This window comes from Protomyctophum bolini (genome assembly GCF_963924005.1).
Source record: "Protomyctophum bolini genome assembly, chromosome: 14".
In the NCBI taxonomy this organism is placed as follows: domain Eukaryota; kingdom Metazoa; phylum Chordata; class Actinopteri; order Myctophiformes; family Myctophidae; genus Protomyctophum; species Protomyctophum bolini.
The window spans coordinates 16,009,602-16,028,882 of record NC_137875.1 but is presented as its reverse complement, the minus strand read 5'-3'; the positions used below and the strand labels follow the sequence as shown (position 1 = coordinate 16,028,882).

The following is a 19,281-nucleotide window of genomic DNA, read 5'->3' as shown; positions in this document are numbered from 1 at the left end:
AGTAGGCTGCTAGTCCTTTACCCGTTCAAATATATGTACAGTGTGGGTACCTCGATGTAATGGATCCTATTATCGATGTATGTATTTTGAGGTGTAATCAGTCTGCTGTCAGAGGCACTTGCCCATGGGGTGCATACGATGGTTAGACATACCAACAGTCCTACAGTCATTAGTCCGACAACACCGTCGCTCCCGACATGCGCTGCAGGTTGAAAATAACCCGTGCTGCGGGTTTACAATCACCCATGGCTTCTGACATGTGCTGCAGGTTGAAAGTAACCTGTGGCGGGTGAAATATCACCGTGCAGTCCATTAGGGTTGGGGTCTCGGTCTCATGACTGTATAGGACTTTGGGCTCTCCGTTGATTAAACCACCCTCGACATGTGAATACAATTTGGGGTGGATTGGACATTCCGTTCGTGATTTGTGTCATTGTTTGATGGCTTTTTTCCGTACGTGCTCTCTCGTCTTTCACTTGAACTGAACTGAGTAGCCTAATCTGATCCCCGGTCAGCCATGCAGTCACAGCAGCACTTGATAGTTTCTAACAGCCCGAGCCCCGCGGCCGCGGACATCTACTGTTTTCACACCCACTAGGTTACAGGCAGAATACAGAGCTATGACGGTGTGTTGTGTACTATTGTTGTGTGCTTGTCTGACACATTGATCGAGTTGAGAGAGAGCAACTGCAGAATGGTCAAGTGCGGCGAGAGGCAAACATGCAGCCAATACATGACGGACGACGATTGCGCAACAAAATGCGAACCAGCGCCGGGTCGGAATGGATGGATGGATGGATGGATGGATGGATGGATAGATAGACCAGTCACCCCCCAAAAGTGTGGGGACATTCAGACCATTCTGACCCACCACCACACACCCAGTCCCCCCCCCCCTTCCGGCGCCTCTGGATATCATGCTACTCTAGGTTGAAAGTGGTTAACTGACTGTAGGCTATATGACCATCAACCACCATGTATACTCAGATGAAGCCAGGACTAGGGAGATGTTAGTTCACAATGAAGATTTACTTTGTAGCTATATAATCCTGCTGTGGAATTCAAGATTGACATAAACAAGAACACAAGTGCATTAATAGTCAAGGGGAAAGGAGATAAAAGTATATAGGCTACAACTTAAAGACTGAACTGACATGGTGTGCTGCTCATCAGGATGAAAAAGAGATCCCTAGGTTTTTCAGAACATTTGTAGAGATGGCACAATGAGGGAGCTATATTATGCACAGCTCTGAAAGTCCTCCTAACACAGTTTAATTGAAGGCTCACTAAATGGAACCTGTCATGAATACTCATGAGCGCTACAGGGCCCTTCATCTTCTGCACGCATGGATCCCCCAATAGGGGGCCCATGGCAGTCAGCACTCAGCCATAATAACAGATTGTAAAATATGTCTTTCTTTTTAATCCATTTAGACCTGAGGACGATTACTTAAAAAAATCCTCTAAATCCTAATGTTTCTATGGTGCTCAACCTTTTTCATGTCAAGGACCCCCAGAATTATCTGTATTTGGCCGCAGATCCACATCTGAAAATATGTTGTTCCAAGGACCCCCCACCAGAAGCAAAGATTTGAGTTAAAAACGTTCGCTCTGAAAGAGTATATTCAAAGGTTTGCGGCACAGTTTCACAATCTTTCAGAAATAGAAGATCTACAAGTTCGTAGTGCGACACTCGGTGCCGCGCTATGAGCTTGTAGATCTGTTATTTTTCAATAGCTAAAGTATAACATAGTGCTTAAAACACAAAGGGCACCCGGCCAGAATGGGTTAATAAATGAAAGATAGACACAATGTCAAATCATTTACATACTGCTCCATGTTGACCTCATGTGTGTAATAGCAGGGAGTATATATATTATATTATAATATAATCTAATATATTATATTATTATATATTATAGGAACATGGGAATTTCTGGGAAAATGCCTTCTGTAGGAGATGTCTAAAAGGTGCATGGTTAAAAAGTATCAATAGATAGATGGCACTGTGGAAGGCAGAAATGTCTCTTGTGCAAATGGAAAACAGATCCTGTATGAGGAATATAATCACCACCTTACCTACTTTTACATGCACGTCTACTCAATAAGACATGTCTGATACAAAATGATGAAGTACAGTATGGATACGCTCAATACTATTTGTCCAGTTCGAGGTTTTTAATCAAATTATATAATCTTGAGATGGTGCCTTTCTGAGAAGGATTCACATTCTTCTAACTTTGACTTAGGCGAAAGATGTGCAAGGAAATGAGGGGAAATGCTGTCTTGCAAAGCTATGAATTTGAAGATATATATATATAACAAAATCGAGTATTGGGAGTATTGTGTAGAAAAAGTAGTATCCACTAAAAGGTCGCGTAGAAAATTCAAACCATTACTCGTACAGAGCTGGAATGCAAAGTGGGTCTGTGGTGCAGGGAAGAGATGATTGGAAACCAACAGAGAGAGATGACTTGTTTGATGGAGGTTAAAATGTGTCTTAAATTGAAAGCAAAATGTAATAGACTGTTTAACAAGGATGTTGGAGATTTGGGTTAGCCTGGCTAATAAGCCAGACACAAATCAGCAAAAACAATTGCCTGCCGGCGGATTGTGATATTAGTCTGGCTTATTAGCCAGGCTAGATCTGGGTACCAGGGCCAGAGGGAGACACGGGGTGAATTAAGTTGTTGGGTCTGATTGAAGTTGCATGCAAGCCCAGGTTATTTTGATCTAAAGCTATGTTCGATGACCAATAGTAAAAAAAACAAACAAACAAACATAGGGAATCCCTGTCCATCGTCTTTCTAGGGATGACTTTCTGACTCGTGGATGTGCATTATTCCAGTTAATAGATTCCAGATAATCTAGGAATCTAATTGTTTGAACCATTTCTGTATAAAGTCCGGGATCATGTGAAGTTAGTAAAGGAATCAAGGCAACAATGACATCTTAATAGAATTTATATCATAGTATAGTTTATATCACATATGTTATTATCATTAAAATCTTAGTGTTTTGCCATTTATTATTTGGGGCTCACTTAGATGACTGATATGTCACTGACTGGCCAGTGGCCACGCAAAGTCCCAGATGCACATGAAGGCACAGCGTTATTAGGGGGTCTGTGTGCCTGTTTATGTTGCTTTGCGAGCACATGAAGAGCTTGGGGGTCTGTGTGCCTGTTTGTGCATGTTGCTTTGCGAGCACATGAAGGATTTGGGGGTGAATGCCTCTGCCACCATCCCCCCTGGACACATACATACACCAATGCCATGAATACAACGTCACTGTTGGGCGGAAACCTACTATCTAAACTATCTCCATAATATTAAAGCTTTTTATGATTTCTCATGAGGAATTCACATGATTTCACTTCTTTGTATAACAGTGTGACAGTGTCACATAAAAGTAGCAGTTGCCAGCTTGTAGATAGGTGTTTTTGAACATAATTTATTTGAAAGTTAAGAATCATCAGAATCTGAATGATCTTTGTCACATCACAGGTTCACAGATAAACAGACAGTGGGAGAAATTTGTTTTTGTGCAAGCTCCATCGTTTTTGATTGCTCAGGGGTAGAGAGGCCCGGATGGGAACCACGAGGTTCCCAGTTCGATCCCGGGCTCCCCCAGAGTTAGTGTTGAAGTGTCCTTGAGCAAGACACTGCACACTAAGTGCAGGTTGGTGCCTTGCATGGTTTCCTCGCATGTGTATGAATGAGTGTATGAATGGGTGAATGTAATCTATGTAAAGAAATACAACATTTACCATATACCAAGAGCTTGTGTGTAAATATTAACTGCATGCATTGGAAGACAGGTTGTTTTTTATTCCATTTCCAGACAAGTAACACTAATTACATTTGAAAACAAACAGTGAGGCATGATGTGATTCATGTCTTTTCTTCCCGGCTACCCCGTCACTAGAGTTGCCAATCACATCAGACTGAGCTTGAACTGCTTGTGTGTGTGTGTGTGTGTGTGTGTGTGTGTGTGTGTGTGTGTGTGTGTGTGTGTGTGTGATCAAGATCAATAGAGGGCAGAGATCAGAGATGTGCACATCCATCACAACACCTTTATTGGGTATCTCAGCATCACACCCGGCCAATGGAAACAATTGATTTTTCTTACTTTTTCTTACCTCTTACCGTCAGGCCCGATTATTCTAGCATCTGCATCCTGAATGATTATATTCCTCTCACACAGGATCTGTTTTTCCATTTGCACGAGAAACATTTCTTGCCTTCCGCATCTATATATTGAACATTTTTAATCATGCCGCTTTTGTATTGGAATATTGAATTTGAATAATTCAATTTGGCTGTGCCTTCCTGTTAATTTGGCTTGTTGTTCTGTACGTGTCCCGCTCTTCTCCATTATCTCTTACCCCAACTCTTCCCGTAAATGCACTGTTGGAGAAAAAACATCCACCCACTCTTTTTCCACCGGTAATCATGTGACAAGACAATAAAGTTTATTCTGAGCCTGAGACTCAAATGGACAGGGAAATCAGGCTGGTAATCATGTTTCCCTATGTCTAATCTATGTGTGTAGCTCACACTCTCAGAGTATATACCCACACGTCTGCCTCTCTTCATTTTACACTATTACCTTTTCACACACTTTGCAATTAAGTCGTCTCTTTTCTTGATCTCTTGATCAGCATTGCTCATCCTCCCCTCTCACCTCTATCCGCCAGACTTAATATTAGCTTAGCACTCTGTCAGATAAAAAAACAGAGTCTGTAACATTTCTTTAAGGTACCCGTATAAATCTCTCACTGCCTATAGCCTTTTCACGGAGCCAACTATTAAAGTTTTGCCTTCAATGCTGGTGCCAAATGACTGCTGGCAGAGTGTTGTGCATCGTCAGCATGCAGTCCATATGACTAACAGCAATACACGCACAGTTTGCCAGCTTTATCAAGTATGCAGCACAAACTAAATCGACTGAATTGATACAGATTTATCCATGACAATGAGATTCAAGTGGCATTCAAACATTAGCTGTACATTTCAATGAGGCATGAACCGCAAAGTAAATCGTGGGGGGCATACGTTAGTCTGGCGTACCAATAGTCTGACATACGTGGCCGGTTAAGACACATACGTGGCCGGTTAACACTTTCGGGGCCTTAGATTAATCTATCCATCCTATCTAGGCTGCCATGATTGATCTATTACCTTTGGAGCAAAGTATTTGCAGCTTTGATCGACGACAATCCGGCGGAAAATAGTCCCATGGTTTGTTGTTGAAGAGAAAAACATGCCGCCATTACGATGTGAAACGAACACAGCCTGCACAGCATGTTGTAGTCCAAACAAACCGCCTGTTCACTTGCATTGAACTCATTTTCCCAGAAGCCCTAGCAGCCCAGAGCATGGCTTGATTTCCGGTTTCGTCATCATAACTGTTAAGACACATACATGGCCGGTTAAGACACATACGTGGCCGGTTAAGACACATACGTGGCCGGTTAAGACACATACGTGGCCGGTTAAGACTCACCGGTGGCCGGTTTGGGGTAGGGCGTCGGACTATTGTGTGTCGGACTGTTAAGACGTCGGACCAAAGATATGCACCTAAGTAAATCTTCACAAACACTGCTGAGTAGGGAGAGGGAAACAGTGGAATTGGACCGCTACACTGCGATGGCACTATAGGTCACCGTGGGCGACTGACTGTCAGGCTGTCAAGATGCTGGGAGCGTGCACTGGAAGCGAGAGGGAACACACAACACACTTGAAGATAATTCTGCACCACAGCATGGGGGACCCTCACATAACCTTATGCACACTATAGCGTCCAAAAGGTCTGCTACCATGGCAATGTGTGTGTATGTTGTTGTTGAGCTGTGTTTGCACCATGTCACAATGCTGCCACAGCATCTACTAGAGTCCATGTGTACTGTAGTCTAGAGTGTCTACTTATCTAAACAACTTCAGGCATCACACACATGTAATCATTTTTGTTTTCAGCCGAAACCCTGCTTTTGACAGCCAGCATAATATATATTTTTAATATGAGGGAATGCAAATAGGGAATGCACCCCTATTTTTTATTATTCAATATTTAAAGATTCACCGGTTAAAATGCAATGCTCAAGAACCCATGAATTCAACAGCTAAACATAAAGAGTTTTCATATTCACATGCAAACTTGTATTAAAACATTTTAATTCCTTGGACAGATTAGTGTCAACGATCAACTCCAACAAACAAAAAGGGGTAGCCTTACTACTAGCCTATATAACTAGCCCTGCTGAAATTCCCAAACACTTTGTCATATAGTCGAGAGTTGGCTCATGTGCCTCGCCATTTTGTAAACCAATTAAGGTCTGTTTTCCGCCATGTGCTTTGATTCCATTGCGCCCAGTGTCTCCTCTGAGTCCTCAGCCATGAATTCTACCAAACCACCCACGGCAACCATGTCAGGCGGCCTACTATGGCATCCATGTTTGACATATTTGAGTTCCTTACGCAGAGAGGTTGCTCAACCTTTTCAATTTAGCTGTGCTAATAGTCACCTGCCATTATAATCCTAGGGAAGATATATGGCTTTAGCAGTTGGCCAATCAGTTGGCTTATCAAGTTTATCACCCTCTTGCATTCCCTTTCATTACTCCCCTCAGCCATGGAAAGTAATTGCTGGGCAAAAATATACCGGTACATATGGGCTGATGAACTGTCCATGTTCTATTCTCCTACCGGCCAGACACAAAGAGAGATGGTCTTGCCTGCATCATGTCTGGCCGGTATCAGTATAGTGTTAAATAAATTACGCCTGCAAAAACAGCAACGGGTTCACTGGACATCCGACCTATAGGCTGACGCCCTCAAATATGACGACCTATAAAACCAGGCCGATTGCTTACAACACCACTGGACACCATGTTATGGCCACTGCACTGCCCATCACCATCATTGATTCTCCCACTGTGTCCCTGCATACCCCTTCCTCACGCCGGAACCACACACCACAGGGCGGTGACACATTCTGGTGGAGGAATGGATCTTGCTCCAGGGTTAAAGTGCCACATTAACCTTTCGACGGGCCGCGAGTGACGCATCAGGGAGCTATATTGAGTGGAGCGGGGCAGAAGAGGTTGTGGGAGGAGGAAAGCGTTTCAGAAGAGTGACAGGAGGAAGTGATGAAGCATGCCATGCATGGTAAACTGCTTGCAGTGAAAAGGCACTTACGTAACCACACAAGCCCTAAAAAATAAATAGTGTGAATGTAGCAGATCCGACACACGTCACGACACACCGAGGACCTTCTAGATCTGCAAGCTTTGTTTACGCTGTTTGAGAAGTATTCTGAAAACGTTTCACAATGACCAAAATAAGGGCTGCCAGGTTGAAATAATGGTTAAAAGCAGATTAAATGTGGTTGCGTGCGATACCAACATTTTTAAGATGTATTTTAAGAGTGAGGAAAGGGATGCAGTGGCCTAGTTATCTCTCCTCAGTTGCTCTGTTTTGTGGCAACGCTAGGACACTTTGTGTTCTGGCCCAGATACACCTGACTTCTATTAGCCCTTGCAAGTATTTAGGACAAGCCCTCCTGTTGTATATCGTCACTGTCAGGCAGAAAACTTGTACCTCCATATTTCATTTTTTTTGTTTTGTCTTTTGTAAATTGATGCCCTACTTCGTTGAGCAAGAGTGCCGTTCAAAAGTGGTGAAAATGGACGATCTATAAGCTTCCAAGGTATCGGAACTTGTGATGCGGCACGTTGTGAGTTTATGGATCAGCTACTCTCTGTATTTTAGAAGAGTATTGAAGAGAGAAAGTGGTTAACCGCCAACAGCGCCATCTGGTGGTGGCTCAGGGTGCCATCCAGTCATTTGATAGGCACATTTACTTTTACTTTTTGGAACCGAGGATCATATCTTTAGACTTTAGAGAAATGAGCTGCAAATCAAGCTTGTTTTGACCCAAAAAGAAGCATTTGAGATATTCTAAAAACTGCGTCCTCATAGACAGCATAAGGCAGCAGTATTTTCATTTCTGTTTTTTTCTTTTTTTCTTACCGCACCGGAACCGGAGTGTTATGAGCGCGTACAGGACACAGTTGTGAACCTTAATCAATTTATATTAAACCAGTAAGACGCGCAAACGCGGGAAGCGAACGCAGCTCGTACATATTTGGGGTTTTTTAAGATTTATTTTTAAGTTATTATTTTTTTAAGTTAAGTTATTTTTAAGTTAAGTTTTTAACTTAGCCATAACCATATGAGGAGTCCCCAAAGCAGCTATACGTCCAAATATGGAGTGTGTTGCATCAATCACAAACAAATCACTCAGCTCCATATATGGGCACAAAGGGGGGACACACACACACAGACATGATCTGCTAGGTCTCATAGTAAGTGCTCACTGCATTCGCAAAAAGGCGTGGAAAGGCAGGTCAATGGCAGGGAGAAAAAGTAACGGTTTTGGACACAAGGTTTCTGCCCGACAGCAACAACATAATGGGTTTGCATTTCGGGTATATATATGCACTTTAATTTAGCCCAACTGAAAACACCAACATGATTGCTACCTTCTTTCTCCCCGCCAGACTTGCCATTTAATTAAAACAACTGAAACCTTTGACCACCTTGTTGCTGCATGCGTACATAATATATTTACACCCCTATGATTGGAGTAGTGAAGGCGGATGGTTTGCTGTCCACTCCCTGGGGGACCAATGGGGGCAGCTGGCCGGGTGGAGCCACTGTCAGCTTTGATGGTGTCACAGTCCACATATCAGTGAGTATTTCAAGAATGAGAGTCTGCGTGCGTGCGTGCGTACGTGCGTGTGTCCGGGCACGTGCCACCACAACCAGTGGGACAAGCCCTCTGGCACCACAAATGAGCTCAGTTGCACCAGAGGGAGCGTGGTGGCGGGTGGTATATGATATCAGACATCAAAGGGCTCAGGTCAAATGACGCCCATCCTGTCCTGTGTCTCCCGCACCATGGTGTGGTGAACAAAGTCACCTTCCTTTGACCCAATTCCTTTAGAGATGCTAATTTTAGCTTCTATTCTAGACAATATAAAATCTCCGCAGGCCATGTAAGAAAAGGAAAGTGAATTGACATGTCATTTCATTGGCAAATTTTCACACCTTCCATCGTGTTACGACTTATCTCGGATTAATGACATTATTAGTCAACTAATAATAATGGGATTTTATCAACTACTTTGAATAGCCTATTAAGTATATTAAAAATGGGTGACTCGCATGTAGTTCTCATATACCCAGCCATGGGTGAGTGGAATGATAGAAGAACCGAGAGCCGTGATAAGCTTGTGCTGATTGGATAGCTGTGGTCCCCGGGGATTACACAGCAACTGACCAATCAGCATAACTAAATTGCCACCGCGGGCTGAACTGCCAACACAAGTGACCTCAATGCTTAAGGATCTCATTCTCATCGTGTCAAACGGTAAACATGGTTGCAGGCAGAAAATTGTATTTTGATCCAACCCCCCCCCCCCCCCCCCCCCCCCCGACACTCACTCACACGTAGGAAAATCCCAGGGGCGTTTATAGACTGCAGCATTCCAGTACCTTGTTGACAGTAATGTTTATCACAAAGTGTATCAAGTGCTGTTTTCTCATTGTTTTTGTTAATAATTATGAACAACAACAAAGTCTCAGTGCTTGGACTGCTTCAATGGAAAAAGGTTCAAATAAGCTGTGGTGCCGTGTCTATACCAGTTTTATAATGCGTGAAAATGCCTTTAGGCGTCCAATTCATCTCAATATGACTTAAAGAAATGATGGTAAAGGAGAAGATGAGTGGTCTGCCTCATCCGCTTTCCCTTACTGATCACCTTGATTCCTGCTCCATCCTCAAACCTCTGCTCATCTCTGGTCGGTCTTATATTCTTCACATGGCTGGTCTCATAATCATTATAATAGTCAGCCATCTTTGGTAATGAACTGGCTGTGTGCGGCAGTCAGGTTGCTGACAATCTTCTCCTCTATCTCGGCCCCTTTACTCACATCCTCGTCCGTGAGGATCAGCTCAGCCTGTGTGTCTGGGGTCACCACCACCACACGACCCCGCCTGGTGTCCAGCACGTTAGCCACCACCGCCTGGTGTCTGTAAGTGTCCAGAGCCCATCGAGCCTTTTCCAGCAGGATGGACGGATCCGTCTCCAGCTTGAAGGAAATAACGAACGCCCGCGGTGCCCAGTCCTTCACCAGCGGGCACATAGAAATCCGACACGGCTGCAGCCAAGTAAAACATGGCCTTGGAGCCTATGGTGCAGAGAGCCTGTGCTGCTGCTTTGAGGAGGTGCAGGTATTCTGACAGGGTGCTGAATTCGATGGGCAGAAGAAACCCACCCTCTGTCACCTCCCGGTAACGTTTCAGGACTTTGGCGATGTTGGGAAGTGCCTGCTGGTTGACCACCACTTGATCACGACCGCTGCATGATGCTCCATCTTCCGGATGTAGCCGTAGAGTGTCTAATATGTTAATGCCAGAGTACAAGCGCGTGTAAGGATAAAGGGATCGGCGCCTGTGTAGGAACACCACAGCATAGCCAGAGTCGAGGAAGTACTCTACCGAGGCGGCTCCACGCCTTCCGCTGCTGGAATTATCAAGGAAGCGAACGGTGCGGGACTCCAGAGGAACCTTGGTCCCCCCTGACGTGACGAAGGCGACCCGGCGGCCCCGTGCCGCTCCGCAAAAGCACTCATCTGCCTCTTGATGTCTTCGGCGTGAGAAGGAACTGCAAACTCTCCGGCCAGCTTCCCATCAACGGTGGCTTCTTCTCCGTGTTCTGGGATACTTTCCTCTGAGAGTGTCAGGGTCTGAGCGCTGGTATAGTCACCCTCTGTTGACAATTTCCACACATCCTGACTGGTCTGCATGAAGGAAATGTGGCGTTTCCACTGAGACCCACAGTGCCGTCCAATGCTGTGGAAGATATTTTACAGACACGTTTGTGTATAATGGATCTGATACCATGGATATTTGTTTTTTAGTTTAACCTTAAGATGAGACTGGAAAATGTGCCCACAACTACAAAATAATGTTCGTACAGGGCTCGGTAGCTCGCTATAGTACAGTATGATGATGATCTATGATTGTGATGTTTTGACCCACATGACACCACAGGGGGCAGAAAAATAATATAAAATAATAATAATAAAATCTATAAATACAATCGGGCAGTTAGTTACTATAGTCTGGTTGCCCTCAGGGCAAGTTGTTGGCTTCCTTCCGTCTCATAAGACAGTGGAGTATGCGCCACGGATTAGTCTGTTGTTGGGTTACGGTGACATGAAATTGTCGTGTGATCTATAATGGTGTTATTATAAAAACAGTTTGCTTTGTGTGTGATAAGGACTGTTATTATCTTATGGTTTTCGGCACAATGGAATAAGCCTTATTAGGCTGTCTGAGCTGACGCTGGCCCGTTCTGTGTCGGCTCGGCAGGATCCTCTGCAAGGGCTTGTCGTAAGTCTGCAACGTTCCTAGATTCTCCCTCATAGATTTAGCCCCCTTAACCGGTAACGGGTCTTATAATCCCTCATTGAGATATGCCTCATTATACTACTGATGATGTCATCCTGTCCCTGCTTGTCCATATGGGCTTTACTGGTCACTCTGAGCCTCAGTGGTCAATGACATTTAACCCCATTCTGGGCGGGAAGCCCTTTTGGTGTTTTACGCATTATGTTATGCTTTAGCTGTTGAAAAATAGCAGATCTACAAGCTCATAGCGCATGTGTCGCTCATGTGTCGCAAATCTTTGAATATATATTCTTTCAGAGCGAACGTTATTAACTCCAATCTTTGCTTCTGGGGGGGGGGCTAGAATACAAGCTCAAATTCTCCCGGCAGAAGCTAACTTCATAGAGATAAATAGACTAGCTGTCAAATAGTTTGTTTGTGTTGCCACAAAAAGTCTATTTGTTCAGACACATAATGACGTAAATTCTCCTTTCATTGTCAATGGCAAATGTGACACATTTCGTTGTGACGAAAAGCTGTATATAGGAGGGGCTAGCTGTATATAGGAGGTTACATAACATGCATGGGTGCATTACAACTAAGAATGCTTTTCTGAACATATGTTTCAGGAGTGATTTAAAGGATATCAAAGTCCACTGGTCAAATACACTTGGATAGGGCTATGTGACATGTATATCAACATATACACCCCCCCCCCCCCCCCCCCCCCTCCCGCTTGCTGTAAAAAAAAAATGTGGTGGTGGTGCTGTTCTCTCAATGTCCCAGAGGACTTCACTTTGAACACACATATGCAACACACATACAGTACACATCACACTCATATCATATGGGGATAAATCAGGGAATTTACAACATTACCAAGAGTTTATACTGTAAGTGGAATCTGTCAAACGGCTCCTCATCATCGGGGATCTACATCTTTATTCTTTCCCACCCGTCTCATTCTGTTTCTCAGCTCACTGTGAATGCTTACAGTTTCACACAGGGTTTCCCCGGGGGAATTGGCTAAGCGGGGATTTTCTTGTCCCTCTGCCAAGTAGCCTATCGCACACGATGACTTCCAACTACATCCAGCACTTCATTAAGCTACACGCGTGCTCGTGTATATAGTGCATGCTATACGTATACACATGCACGCGGGCACACACTAATCACATTTCCTATGTTGAGGTACAAGTTTACCGTGTTGCCAAACACAAATTGAAATTATACTTCTACTGAGAGTGCTGATTCACTGCATGCGTTATGAAACCCAAGCGATGACTTGTGTGTGTACTGTATAAAGGCTTATGATGACAGACAGTGAAGCACAGTGTGTTCTGTCCCAGAGAGAGAGAGAGAGAGAGAGAGAGAGAGAAAGAAGGGACATAAAATATACTGCCATGAAACAGATGAAAGAGTGAGCAGGTGTGAGAGCATCCACACTGGGTCTATGACAACCTTCTGGGCCCACATCAATTGCATTCCACACGTCCTAAGCCCTCCTCCCTGCGGGGGGCAGCGCAGTGAGCGCACTAGGCTTCTTGGGCAGCATCTTCTTTTTCATACCTTCCTGACATTTCACGGCGGCTATACTGTATCCTGTGATGGTATTTGTGTTCTGAAAGTCAGTGGTGGAAGATAGAATAAAAGTAGTAGTATACCACAATGTAGAAATATTCTTCCACAAGTAAAAGTCCTGTATTTAGAATTTTACTTGAGTAAAAGTGCAAAGGTATTGGCACCAAATTATACTTAAAAACGTCAAAAATAGCAGATATACAAGCTTACAATGCATCACGATATAGCAAGTTGCCAGCTTGTAGATTGGCTGTGGGGTTGTTGTTGTTTTTTAAAATAACTTAAATGCTTTATAACGGGTCATTATTGTAAAGTGCTACCAAGTTTTGAAATTATAGTAGTGGAATAAATTTACAATATTTGAGATGAGTAAAAGTATTGAGAAATGGAAATACATCAAAATTTAACTTAAGTAAAATGTACTTAGTTACTGTCCACCACTGATGAAAATAAAGGTAGGCTAAAGGCTGATCTCCCGGTGAGATAAGTCATTGTAGTAGCATGTAAGTATGTACGTTGTCAAGCTTACAGTCTTGCTTGTTTTAAATACTTCTGGCCCATAGAATAATGAACAGATATAATAATATAAGCATCGATCCTCCATAGATGTCTGCTTGGAGATAAAGTTAAAGGCTATATGCGGCAAAATGTTCACGATTCCAAAAGTAAATCTGAAAATCATAATTTGGGATTTTTAATTTATCCTATATACTGCACTACCTTGATGCCGCCCAAGCCCATGGCATGCACATATTAACCGCACACACAGACATAAACAGAATAAGACACAGATTGCGTGCGCGCACACACACACACACACAGTCACACACACACACACACACACACACACACACACACACACACACACACATACACACACAAACAAACACACACACACACACACACACACACACACACAGCCTTTCCTCTCCGTTTTCATCTCAGCACCCAGCAGCTGAGTTGATCTCATTGATGACACCTTTTCTCTGACACAAGCACTGCTACAACTGTCATCCTCTCAGCATTACCTGAAGCAAACAAGGTTACACGGTTTGGAGTGGCGCACTAAAAGTGTATTCCAGACAGTTCAAATTGCCTTTCAGTGGGGGCTGTACTCTACACGAAGCAGCTAAAAGGGATTTATTCCACAAAATGAGACGCTAACTGACAACCAAAAGTACATTTAGAACGAAATAAATCCTTTTTGAATAATTTACAAATTATATATATCTATAAATACCGGTACTTCCCCATTTGTTTACATGTATTGTACACTCTATAATGATAGTACTCCACAACTTAAAACTGCAACCTCCCTCAGGGATCAGATGACACGGCACTATGACCACCATATTATCGCCCACATATTGCATTACTTGTATGGCTGCGTACGGTAGTCCTCAGTGGATGGAAGCCAGTAGCTGCAAGCAGATGTAGAGCTCAGTGAATCTGTATTCAGTTTGTGCATTCAGCCATCTCCCTCTGCGCCTATCTTTATCCATGACCAAATCTGCTCTCAGCATCATTCCCTTATAATATAATACTTACCATCCAACAACAAAAACAATCATACACTTGCAGGCACATAGCATGTACAAGCGCTTGAGAATGCCTGCCGGCAAGCATGTCCAATGCACAGTCAGTCAGGCACAAAGGCAGCCAATGCTTTGTCTGCAAAGTATGAGGTAGTTACCCAATGTCTGCTATACTGTACATGTGCACGCTCATTAAGACAGGCATTTTTCCCAGTTCTGCACTGACTGGGCACAACACTGTTGTGATTCATTCTGAAATGTGCTCTATTTCTACTGCGTGCTGGTGTCGTTTCAAGTTCTGGTGGAAGAGTGCTCCATTTGTCTTCAGGGTTCAGCTATGTATAGGTCTGCATCAATGTGTCAGCGGTCATCGCCATGAAGCCGTTGGCTTGTCGTGGACATTTTTGTCAACATTCCATTTTTGCCACGGACATACAAAATGAGTGTACAATAATATTACCAGAAACACATAAATAGACATCCTCAAATAACAGATCTGTATCTCAGAGTTACAGAGGTCCTTGCAAATAAAACATTTGAGAACCATTAGTACTAGTGGACTTCTAATGTGCCATACATAGTGTCATAATGAATCATCTGGGGAAACCCTGGAGACTTGACATTCAGTAAGTGGGTGTTATGATCAAAATAAGAACATTATAGCGTGTAAAACTGACACGTTTGTCCATGTACGGACATGTTGGTGACCCCTGGTTCAGAGGTCTGGTGAAAGAGTGCTCCATTTGTCTTCAGGGCTATATACAGTAACTAAACTAGGTCTGCATCCAAGGTGTTGACATGGTTGTGGAGTAAAGTTCATGTGAGGTGGCATGGTTCTGGAATCTGGACCCTAACCCAACAGTCATAGTCATTACATGTCATTGCGTTTAACAACAACACCACCATCACAGGTGTCATCGTGAAGCCTTTCATCTAGGCTACAATGATTGTCAGCTTCCAAAATCCACCTGCAAATTTACCTTTCATCCAGCAAGAAAGAACCCTCACAACAATGGCTTGTTACCTAAAATGTGTTCTTTGAATTCAACTCGAGCTAATTCTCCTCCCTGGACATTGCATCCCTATTTTGATAATGTTGTTATAGGCAAAAATGTAGTACAATATATATATATTAAAAAAAATTCAACAATAGCGATATGCATTGTGAGCTTGTAGATCAGCTATTTGAGTGCAATACTAAGTATAAAAAGGGCATTAGTGGTTAAGAGCGTTGTTGAAAAAAGCACCATGATGCACAGGAAGGATGTGCCCCTGAATCAATTCCCTGGCCTTTTCTGCTAATCGTACAATCTGCTACAGAAGAAACCTTTTGGCAGGACACTGACCTGACCACTTGATTGTGTTTGCAGCCTTTTCCATCCAAATGCTGCTCTAATATTACTGCCTAATGTAGGCCATATGCCGTTTTTCCCCCCCCAAGAAGCCAAAGAGATACTATTTCCTATAGAGACCTGTCAGGCGAGAGCTAGGCATCAACAGTCTGCAACAAACAGGCTCAGCATCCACATGATTCCACAATGAATGCAGGAGCACAATTGTGTGCCGAGCTTCTGTTATCACCGCTGGAGCAGCGCTTCAGAAAATATGCAGCGGCTTTGAGAAGAAGAGGCTCTTTTACACAGCAAGAGAGCACTAAAGCTATAATGTAACAGCTGCAAGGTTTTCGGTGTGACTTGTGAAGAGACAATTACAAGAACATTGAAAAGTCTGTGTGAGTCATATATGCCCCAACTACTGTGCACCTTATTTTATTATATGTATATACTTTTATTACTTTATTTATATCACTGCATTCTATACAATAGGACTGCAGTTGAAGTTCTGTGCTGACTTAGATACAGTAGTGATAGAACGACTCAATCGAATGCCACCTTGGCTCGCAGTTAATGGTTATTATAACGGTGGTCATAAGGACAACCACAATGATAATGACGAATGCATCAGCTCTTCTTGGCAAGGCGGGGAACGAGAGATGCAGACAAGGTTAGGGAAATGATTAGGGTCTCACGGATCGTGCACAAGTGGCACTTGCATCATATCTCCGATATATGAGGTTATGAAAATTACCCTGAAAATAGCCATAAAAGGAGAAACATAATGAAGATTATATATGGCCTGATTGGCCCCTTTCTTCTCACTCAGCATGGGTATAGGATAGAAATATAAGCCATCTCAGCGGCAGCCTCGAGAAATTCAGCCCCATATGGTTCAAGGTTTCTCCATTAATCACCCACCAGTACAAGGGGTAAGAAATTGCAAACCAGAAGTCCTCGCCGAGAGTATCTCTGAGGCTGAATGCACTCCCACCCTGGCTACTCCTTTTGTGATCACTGCTAGGATAAAAGCAGACTGCATATAAAAACTGAGACAACTCCTTGCTGCTGTCACCCTCCAGAATGTATCAGGAATAATTAGTTGCGCTGCAGGACACTTTGTTTAGATGTCAAGACATCCATAAACTGTCTAAATAGGTCACCCTTGTCAATAGATCATTGGCCTATGCATGTGTGCTATACTGTACATACTTTATACAGTAGCCTAAGCACTGGCATATAGATACATGGGTGCACTCACTCACTCACTCACTCACTCACTGACTCACTCACTGACTCACTGACTGACTCACTCACTCACTCACTGACTGACTCACTGACTGACTCACTCACTCACTCACTGACTCACTCACTGACTCACTGACTGACTCACTGACTCACTGACTGACTGACTCACTCACTCACTCACTGACTCACTCACTGACTCACTGACTGACTCACTGACTCACTGACTGACTCACTGACTCACTGACTGACTCACTCACTCACTCACTCACTGACTCACTGACTGACTCACTGACTCACTCACTCACTGACTCACTCACTCACTCACTCACTCACTCACTCACTGACGCACTCACTCACTCTCTCACACACACGCACGTACGCACGCACACATGCACACCATAGATCTCTTCTGTGAGCTGACCTCATTTAGGCTATACTGAAAATAGGCTATACTAAATAATACTATAATATATAATATATAAGTGCCATTTGTCATTTAAAAAAGAAAATCAAGATTGTTTAGCTAGATAAACAATCTTATGATATATGATATTGTTTTGTTATAGCCTAACGGAAAGCTTATTGTTAAAGTTAAAGCTCTACTGTATATTCTGAGACTCCTACACAAATACCATTTATCAGCGAGTGTGTTCCAGTTACCAATTTTGTTTCATCACTTCCAATTTCACTTGTTTATCCTGTATCCTTTCAAATTGATATATTTTTGTTGTCTCCACCAGGCCGAAGGCATGGGGAGTGTGTGTGTGTGTGTGTGTGTGTGTGTGTCTGTGTGTGTGTCCATCTGTGGACAGCTAATCTACGGCACCGTTGGCTTGATCGCAGCCATACTCTGCAGTCTGCACACACACTCCCTGAATGCCACAGCTGAACCTCTGCCCCAAGGTTTTCACTTTGGCCTCTTATAGCACCACCAGGAGGCCGCTTTGTGCAAAACATGTTTTTGGACAGTACAAGTACAGATTTGGTCCAAACATTATGCAAATTGGTACACAGTCTCTCTAGAGCCATTCAACGAAACGGGTATTTCAGAATTTTCAGACTCCATCCTGATTGGCTACGATTGGCTTCCAAGTGCTCAGTTTCACACACACACACACACACACACACACACACACACACACACAAAATAACTTGTTATATTACTCCTAAATATTTTGCCAAACATCACACACACAATCCTATCCTCCTGGTGGAGACCTGTGCCCAGAAGGTCACTTTTTCTAGTTTCTCTCTTTTATCCCACGATTTTGCAACCCATTTTTTCACCCAGTGTATCTAATGTAATCCTGGGCGCTACACTTCCTCTGCCAACCTGGGGGGGGCAGCGGACTGACCTCATGCTTCCTTCTATGCATGAGGAGTCCAAGCTGCTTCTTTTCACCTGACATGCAGGGGGGAGTTTCCCCGGCCGGACGTAGCACGTGGAAGGAACACGTTATTCCGACCAGTTCCATCAGCGCCCGGGCTGGCCAGGGGGAGGTAGTTTAGAGACCAGGATTACTGCATGTTTTTTGTGAGGGTACCTACCTACCCTAGGGGACACGGAGAACATGTTATCAAATCAAATTGATATCCTGACCAGAACTTTTATTTTAATATATTCACTTACAGCACTTTAATGCACCTTTTTGATTCAGTGGTAAGAATATTTCTTACATCGTAGTGCAGACACGAGGATTATTTCCCATACAAATACAATGACTAAACTAAACTATCAATGAATTATTACTTCCCTGCATGGCACTAATCTTGCCTTAATTATGCAATTATTAGCCTAATAATTGCATAATTCGTTTTTTTTCCTTCAATGGCACGCAAACACAAGCAATCATTCATGCATCCTCCATGTCTGTGTGTGCTTCTATTAATATCTGTAACATGGCTGCAATTACTGCGTTGTGTGTGTGTGTGTGTGTGTGTGTGTGTGTGTGTGTGTGTGTGTGAGAGAGAGATTGTTTTTTTCCTAGCAGAGCTACATTTTCCCATCGTATATCGATAAGGGATAAGGCCAAGTTATTACAAACTTTATATCATGGTAGTATATAGGCTATAGACTATAGAGAATGTTTACAGTGTGTAACTTACGATCATACACATGCACC

The 19,281-nt window shown here is 43.3% G+C and overlaps 1 protein-coding gene and 1 pseudogene across 2 annotated transcripts in view; both read right to left on the bottom strand.

Moving 5' to 3' along the window:
• The window catches only part of stk32c (serine/threonine kinase 32C), a 110,443-nt gene that overhangs the window by 90,584 nt on the left and 578 nt on the right, over nucleotides 1–19,281 (bottom strand). The window lies entirely within an intron of this gene.
• On the bottom strand, nucleotides 9,915–10,874 carry LOC308328276 (phosphopantothenate--cysteine ligase-like; annotated as a pseudogene). The gene has a single exon. The product of its transcript is annotated as a phosphopantothenate--cysteine ligase-like (transcript).